Genomic DNA, 9,395 nt, shown 5'->3' with positions numbered 1-9,395 from the left:
CTTAAAACTACGAATTTTCCGCTCTTTCACCAAATTTGAGGAAGAATCGCCCTCGAAATGCCCAAATTCACCTAGTTATATTCCTGCTTTGAACAACGAGGATAGATGGAGACAAAATCCCTACATATCTTGGCTAATGTCTGAAGATAGGAGGAAAGAATCCGCAGGAATGGTGTGCATCTTTGACTAACTACAATACCTAGAAATATTTGTTCAACACGGTTATGTGTTGCTCATAAACCCTACCAATATCTTCAAAACATTGAATCGAAAGGAAAAGTGATAGTCCGGCTATGGAGAGCACAGGAAATGGTGGCTTTCAGCCATAGTCGTCCCGCTGCCGGGGCAAGGACATATCAATCCTATGATGCAGCTCGCAAAGAAGCTCGACTCCATGGGAATTTCCATTACATTTGTCCTCACAAACTCATGGCATCAAATCATCACCCACGCCTATTTGGGGCACAGTGTTGATGCATTCGCCCACGCTCTAAATCTTGGCCTCAACATTCGGATGGTGGCTATACCTGATTGCGTGCCGGGGGAGTTCGAGAGATGGAGCAAGATCCAACACTTCTATCGGTCGTTGGGTAACATGGAAGGCCCTGTGGAGAAGCTCATCCACGATCTTCGTCGTCAACCCAGTGTAACGCCCGTCTCCTGCATCATAGCCGACACTTACCTCGGCTGGGCAGTTCCTCTAGCCAAGAAGCTCAGCCTGCTATCCATTTCTTTCTGGACGCAGAGTATCTCAATGTTTGCCATCCGTTACCATTCCGAATCAGGTGATCATGACCTTTCTGCAAGAAACTTTCCCTTACAAACCCTTATCCACTCATCATTTCGATTTTCTTCTGAATATTGTAATGATTTGTTCTTCCCGTTGCTGTGCAGTCCACCGTCAAGCGGGATCGGTAGTTCAAGTTCCAGGTGGAATCTCCATACAGGCCGCAGATCTTGTGCCGTTTTTGAAACCAGGTGTAGACCCTGCAAAGGCTAGAGCTGTTGTTCAGTGTTTAGAAAGAGCCAGAGAAGCAGATTGGGTAGTAGCCAATTCCTTCGAAGCGTTAGAAGGCCCTGTAGTGGAGGCTTTGTCAGAGAAATTGTAGGTATATTGTATTGGCCCATTGCTGCCTTCGGCGTACCTCGATCACTCAGTCTCTCGCGACTTCGTTGCAGGGACGAGCTCGCGGGTAGAGATCGACTGCACAAAGTGGCTGGACGACCAGCATCCTAAGTCCGTGATATACGTTTCGTTTGGCAGTTTAATCCCCGTGTCGGCAAGCCAGGTACATGAAATAGCAATGGGTTTGAAGGACAGCGGTTACTGTTTTATGTGGGTGCTCCGACATCCCGGCCTGGAGGCCACCGAAGTCTCAGCCATGCTGCCGGACGGCTTTCTGAAGGAAACAAAAGAGCGAGGACTGATTGTTCCATGGTGCTCACAGCTGAAAGTGCTCAATCATCCCTCCATCGGCGGGTTTTTTAGCCACTGCGGGTGGAACTCCATTTTAGAGAGCATCTCCTCTAGCATTCCCCTGCTGGGGTTCCCTCTGGGGAATGACCAATATACCAACTGCAAATTCATCGGCCGATGAATGGAAGATTGGACTGAGATTGAAGGACAACAATGATAATGAAAAGGTTATTGGGAGGGAAGAATGTTGAAATCTAATTTCAATTGCGCACCCCAAAACCACCGCAACGAAACCATAAACCGCTTGAGGGATATCGGACCGCCTTTGTTCACAAGGCAGTTTCCGTACACAAGAGCCCGATACAATATAGTGCAGACGCGTGGCTCTTGGCATACGTAAGCAGAAGTCACTTCTCGGGCACTATCGTTCAGCAGGTAGAGGCCTCCCGATATTCTTGTCCACCGTCCGATCTGCTCCATCGATCTCCGCCGTCGATTGTTCCAAGATGCATACGAGCCTGCAGTAAATGTTGCGTGGAGTAAAATTAAGTTTCGATTGACCATACCTTTTATTAATGCAGTGTCATATGCGTAGGTGAACATTTAATTCTTTTTCTTACGGCACGTAAAATGTAATTATAATTATGTGTGTTTGTTTTTACATATGTTTTTTGTTTTAGGGTAATTTTCATATAACGAGTGGAATGAAAAAGAGCTCGTGGGCTGTAATGTTTTTTATGTGTTGGCCATTGTAAAACGAAGGTGCAGCAAAAAAAAACCATGTATTAATGCACAGCAGTGCATAAAGAAAAGTGGTGGAGCGCATGTATTTTCAGGGAGTTGAACTTTGTTGATTTTTGCAAGGAGCGAATATCGCACAACAGTGTGTAGAAGAAGTATGAGAGTTTTTGTATGTCTCTGTATTTTATTTTTGTGATATGCACAACAGTGGGAAACAAGAAGTGGTAAATGTAAAAGCTCTTTTACAGCAGTAAATCCATGTAAATTTATTTTACAGCAGTGAATGAAGATTTTACACAGCAGTGTAAAAATCATTTTGTAAAAGAGGCAGAGTATTTTTGGGTGAATCCCTCTCAGTAAAAGAGGATGAAGTTTGTATCAGACATTTTGTTTTAATGAATAGAAATCCTTTTATGGTGATGTAATACTCTGTTCTCAGTAAAAAAAAAAATTAAAGCTTCCCTGTGCACAAAAGATCCTGGAAAGATAGAAACAGAGCATTACCTCTGTGGAGTTTGTTTTTTTTTGTTTTTGGGATTTTACCAGAAAAATCCCCAACAGTGGTATCAGAGCAGGTTTAGGCTCTTTGAAAGTGTTCAAGAAGCTGAAAGGAGGAGTCTTTTGTTGCAGCAGTAAATCTTCTCCAGCAGAGTGAAGACACAGTCAACAAAAGATTCAGGTATTCCTCAAAGTTTTCTTTTTGTTACTGCTGAAGAGACAGTCAGTGTTTTAAATACACAGTCAAGGAATGGCTAGCACAAGCACTAGCATGGGTATGTTTAATACCCAGCTCCCACAGTTCAATGGGAAAAACTATGACTATTGGGCAATAACTATGAGAGCCCTGTTTGCCTCTCAAGATTTATGGGAAATAGTTGAAGATGGTTTTGAAGAACCAGCAGATGAAAATGAGTTTAATAGATTAACTCCAGCAGAGAAGGATCTGCTGAAGAGAAATAGGAAGAAGGATTCAAAAGCCCGTGTGTTGTTGTATCTAGCAGTAGACCAGAGTGTGTTTCCAAGGTTAGCAGCAGCTAAGACAGCAAATGAAGCATGGCAAACCCTCAAGACAGCCTATCAAGGCATGGAGAGAGTGAAGACAACAAAACTACAATTGCTGAGAAAAGATTTTGAGAATATGAGCATGAAGGAGTCAAATAATATTGACTCATTCTTCACACATGTGATTGGTTTGGTCACACAGATGAGGACTCATGGAGAAACCATTGAAGAAAGGAGGATTGTGGAGAAAATATTGAGGGTCTTACCCTCAAAGTTTGATGCGATTGTCACCACCATAGAGGAGACAAAGGATCTCTCAAACTTTTCAGTTGATGAGCTTCATGCATCACTGATAACACATGAGCAGAGGTTGAGTAGGAATGAAAACTCATCTCTAGAGCAAGCCTTCAAGACCCAGATGTCTTTTGGAAAAGGAAGAGGTCAAGGCAGAGGAAACAAGAGAGGAGGAGGCAGAAGCCAGAACAGAGGTGGAAGGAACAGCCCAGCAAATGCACAAGGAAGAGGCAGCAATCCAAATCAGAACCAAGGCCAAGGCAGCAGCCAACAAAGAGGACAACATCATGCTCAAGGACAAAGGTATGAAAAATCCAATGTCCAATGCTATTATTGTAAAAAAATATGGGCATTATGCTAGTGAATGTAGGAAGAAGCAGCATGATATGAACAATAGATCAAATGCAAATGTCACTAGAGAAAACAACAGTCAAGATAATGTGTTGTTAGCTTGTAACATGGCTGAAACAAACAGTGAAGACATATGGTTTTTAGACTCAGGTTGCAGCAACCATATGACGGGAAACATAGCCCTCTTTTCTGTCTTAGATCAGAATATGAAATCAGAAGTTACACTAGGAACTGATAGTAAAATCTCTGTTATGGGAAAAGGAGAGGTAAAAATATTTACAAAGCAAGGAGAAAGGAAAACCATAGCAGATGTCTACTATGTCCCTGGAATGAGATGTAACCTCTTGAGTATTGGACAGCTTGTCCATAAGGGGTACAATGTTTTCTTTAAAAATGATGTATGCACCATCATGGATATAGCACCCAGCAAAAGATGCATTGCTGAAGTGAAGATGACAAGGAACAGGATGTTCCCTCTTAGAATAAGGGCAGATTTGAAAAACAAGAATGTAATTGCAGCAGTCACCCAAGAGGCTTTCCAAAGCGTGCCAAAGGATGAAAATTGGTTGTGGCACTTGAGATTTGGACATCTCAATTTTGGAGGTCTAAATTTGTTGAGTAGGAAAGGAATGGTAAGAGGATTACCATTGATAGAGAAACTGGACAACCTTTTTGAAGGTTGCATATTGGGAAAACAACATAGAGAAAGTTTTCCATCAGGTAAAAGCATAAGGGCAAAGGCACCCTTAGAGATTATCCACTCAGATTTATGTGGACCAATGCAAGCTCCATCATTAGCAGGCAACCAATATTTCCTAACATTCATTGATGACTTTACAAAAAAAACTTGGGTATATTTTCTTAAAAACAAAAGTGAAGTGTTTGAAAAATTCCAAAATTTCAAAGCACTTGTGGAAAACCAAAGCGGGTTGCACATTAAAGTTTTGAGAACTGATAGAGGAGGTGAGTATATCTCCAAGGAATTCCTAAGATTTTGTAGAGAAAATGGAATTCATAAACAGTTTACAGCAAGATACACCCCACAGCAAAATGGAGTTGCTGAAAGGAAGAATAGGACCATCATGGATATGGCGAGGAGCATGCTGAAGGAAAAGCATTTGCCAAATGATTATTGGGCTGAAGCTGTAAATTGTGCAGTGTATATTTTGAACAGGTGTCCTACAAAATCAGTGTTGAACAAAGTGCCGGAAGAATCATGGAGTGGTAGAAAGAAAGGAGTCACCCACATGAGAGTTTTTGGATGTGTGGCCTATGCACACATTCCAGATCAGCTGAGGAGGAAGTTGGAAAGCAAAGGGGAGAAATGTCTTTTCATTGGATACAGTGAGGAATCCAAAGCTTACAGGTTGTATATTCCATCCACCAAGAAGTTTTTTGTCAGCAGAGATGTTCAATTCATTGAAGAGGAAGCTTGGGATGGAAGCATAGAGAAAACAGTGAATGTTAAAAACTGTTTGTCTCATGATGAAGATGATGAGGAGGTGGCTGAAATGCATCCCCAAACAGCAACGCCAACACAAGGACAGCAAGGGACACCATTGAGGATAAATGAGAGTGCTTCTCCAAGCACACCACAAGGAGGAAATTCAAGTGCGTCTTCAAGCACTTGCACACCAAATGAAAGAGGTAAGAAATTCAGAAATCTAAGTGATATTTATGATGAAGGAATGAATTCCTTATTTGCCTTGTATTGTCATGTTGATGATCCTATTCATTTCGAAGATGAAATTAAAGATAGGAAATGGATAGAAGCTATGGATGAAGAGATGAATGCCATAGAGAGAAACAAAACATGGGATTTGGTTGAGCTACCAAAAGGTAAAGAAGTCATTGGAGTCAAATGGGTTTACAAGACTAAGAGCAATGCTGAAGGTAAAATAGAAAGACACAAGGCAAGGCTGGTTGTCAAAGGGTACAAGCAGCAGTATGGAAGAGATTATGAGGAAACTTTCGCACCGGTTGCAAGAATGGAAACCGTGAGAGCAGTGCTGTCCATAGCAGCTCAAAACAAATGGAAAGTCTACCAAATGGACGTGAAGTCAGCATTCCTAAACGGAGTGTTAAAGGAAGAGGTTTACATTGAACAACCTCTAGGCTATGAGAAGAAAGGTGAAGAGCACAAAGTGTGCAAATTGAAGAAAGCTCTTTATGGGCTGAAGCAAGCGCCAAGAGCATGGTACAGCAGGATAGATTCATATCTATTGGATAATGAATTCGACAAGTGTGACGGAGAACCCATCGTCTACATCAAAGAAAAAGATGGTAAAATTTTGATTGTTGTCTTATATGTTGATGATGTTATTTTCACAGGTAATGATGATCAGCTCATTGAGAATTTTAAATCAGTCATGAAAGAGGAATTTGAAATGACTGACATGGGTTTCTTGAGATACTTCTTAGGCATAGAAGTAGATCAAAATGAAAAAGGAATTTTTATCTCACAAGCTAGATATGTAAATCAAGTGTTGGGCAGATTTAACATGCAAGAATGCAAAGCAGCGATCACTCCCACAGTAATGGGATTAAAACTCAGCAGAGAGGACAGCAGCAAGGATTTTGATCCTAGTTTGTACAAGAGTATTGTTGGCAGCCTTATGTATTTAACAGCTACTAGGCCTGACATTATGTTTGTTGTTAGTTTAATTTCCAGATTCATGGAGAGGCCAAAGGAGGCACATTGGCAGGCAGCAAAAAGAATTTTAAGGTATGTCAAAGGTACCAAAATGTTTGGCATATTATATAGTGTCTCAAAACATTCATATTTAATTGGATACACTGATAGTGATTGGGCTGGAAGTGTAGATGATCAGAAAAGCACTTCCGGTTATGTTTTTCATATGGGTTTAGGAGCCATTTCATGGGCTTCTAAAAAGCAGTCCATCGTAGCATTGTCTACAGTAGAGGCTGAATATGTGGCAGCTACAGCAGCAGCATGTCAAGCAATTTGGATGAGAAGAATGTTGAGGAGCTTAGGCCAAGATCAGGCAAAAGCGACAGTGATTTTTTGTGACAATAGCTCAGCTATTGCATTGTCAAAGAATTCAGTGTTTCATAAGAGAACGAAACACATTGATACAAGGTTTCACTACATCAGAGAATTGGTGAACAATGGAGAAATTGTCCTAGAACATTACAGGACTCAAGAACAGGTAGCAGACATTTTGACAAAGCCATTGGATCAGAAAAGCTTTGAATTTTTCAGAAAGTGTCTGGGTATGACTGAATGCCCAGCAGTTGAAATTAAAGGGGAGTGTTGAAATCTAATTTCAACTGCGCACCCCAAAACCACCGCAACGAAACCATAAACCGCTTGAGGGATATTGGACCACTTTTGTTCACAAGGTAGTTTCCGTACACAAGAGCCCGATACAATATAGTGCAGACGCGTGGCTCTCGGCATACGTAAGCAGAAGTCACTTCTCGAGCGCTATCGTTCAGCAGGTAGAGGCCTCCCGATATTCTTGTCCACCGTCCGATCTGCTCCATCGATCTCCGCCATCGATTGTTCCAAGATGCATACGAACCTGCAGTAAATGTTGCGTGGAGTAAAATTAAGTTTCGATTGACCATACCTTTTATTAATGCAGTGTCATATGCGTAGGTGAACATTTAATTTTTTTTGTTACGGCAGGTAAAATGTAATTATAATTATGTGTGTTTGTTTTTACATATGTTTTTTGTTTTAGGGTGATTTTTATATAACGAGTGGAATGAAAATAGCTCGTGGGATGTAATGTTTTTTGTGTGTTGGCCATTGTAAAGCGAAGGTGCAGCAAAAAAAACCATGTATTAATGCACAGCAGTGCATAAAGAAAAGTGGTGGAGCGCATGTATTTTCAGGGAGTTGAACTTTGTTGATTTATGCAAGGAGCGAATATCGCACAGCAGTGCGTAGAAGAAGTATGAGAGTTTTTGTATGTCTCTGTATTTTATTTTTGTGATATGCACAACAGTGGGAAACAAGAAGTGGTAAATGTAAAAGCTCTTTTACAGTAGTAAATCCATGTAAATTTATTTTACAGCAGTGAATGAAGATTTTACATAGCAGTGTAAAAATCATTTTGTAAAAGAGGCAGAGTATTTTTGGGTGAATCCCTCTCAGTAAAAGAGGATGAAGTTTGTATCAGACATTTTGTTTTAATGAATAGAAATCCTTTTATGGTGATGTAATACTCTGTTCTCAGTAAAAAAAAATTAAAGCTTCCCTGTGCACAAAAGATCCTGGAAAGGTAGAAACAGAGCATTGCCTCTGTGGAGTTTGTTTTTTTCGTTTTTGGGATTTTACCAGAAAAATCCCCAACAAAGAAATAGCAGAAAAAGTCAAGAGATTGATAGAAGGGGAGGAAATAAGGAGGGCGGCGGAGAGCCTGAGAGATGTTGTGGAGATGGAAGTAAAGAAAGGAGGAACTTCCAACAAAAATCTGGAAATTGTTGCAAATGGGTTGAAGGCCAAACTCAGGTGACTGACTTGATTTTCTAAATTTTCATCCTTGGGTATATTTCACGACATCTTGAAGTGTTAATCGTATTTCTTCTTTAGAATTTGGTTTTTGTTGAACGTCTAATCATATCACTGCTTTATAGTTGTTGAATCCTGCTGCATGAATTAAGTTTCATGCAATCATATTTACAAATTCTTCACGCATGGTTTCCACTACCTAATTAGCTTGGATGTAACGATCAATTTACCAAATGTCTGAAGTAGGGTAAAATTATTTAGTGTGACTCTATTTGCTATTTTCTTTTATTCTTTTTACATTCTAGTATTGATGAATCTATTATTATTAATCACCCTACATCATATCATGAGATTAATTAATTGTAAAATAGATATTTAAATTTCTTTGATATTTTTTTAATAATTTTACATTATAATGTAGAGATATATTTATTTTGAAATAATAATTGTTAGGTATATAATAGGATTTGATATTTACATTCACATCATATTTATAATAAGTATAATAATTATGTGGAAAGGTGCTCTAGAGCATGTAACAATATCTTTTTCACATATGGCACAATAAAAAATAAAGAATTCTAAGGAGATGTTGTTATATATTGTTACTTAAAAAAATTAAAAATATATGTAGGCTAATTAATGAAAAATAAAGAATAATATTGAATATGTAACTCAATTAAACTTTTTAACAAAAAGAACATATATACAATATTATTGTTAATCACAAAAGAGAATTAAGTGCGGGAAAATCAAGAAAAGAAAAGAAAAGTATAAGGTTAGTTTAGTTAGGTACCAAAAACTTAAAACTTAAGTTAAGATATGTTTCATCTTCAAATAATTTTAACTTATATCATCTGTAACCTATAGCAATGAAATGTGATTATTTGTCTATAAAACATGTTTCCTTAGTTCACATTTGATCCGAATTTAAACAGGAATGCAACAAATTACAGATATAACCATAAATACAAAGATGCAGTAGATATAACACTTCATTTCATTAATATCAAATACTGAAATATGCTTACAAACAGAATGGAAATAAGACTAGCTCGGGCGGTGGTAGCTTATCTCTGATAAGAGATGTGGTGGCTACATCCTCTGAAC

The 9,395-nt window shown here is 39.2% G+C and overlaps 1 pseudogene; it reads left to right on the top strand.

Annotated features, from left to right (window-relative positions):
• The first annotated feature begins 293 nt into the window (after positions 1-293).
• LOC149245191 (UDP-glycosyltransferase 86A1-like) lies at positions 294-8,289 on the top strand (annotated as a pseudogene).
• Positions 8,290-9,395: the final 1,106 nt, after the last annotated feature.

This window comes from Pinus tabuliformis, chromosome 7, assembly GCF_031772625.1.
Source record: "Pinus tabuliformis cultivar Carrire ecotype Pingquan chromosome 7, CPIR1, whole genome shotgun sequence".
NCBI lineage: Eukaryota > Viridiplantae > Streptophyta > Pinopsida > Pinales > Pinaceae > Pinus > Pinus tabuliformis.
Note: the sequence above shows the minus strand (reverse complement) of the source record. Positions and strands in the feature narration are given on the sequence as shown.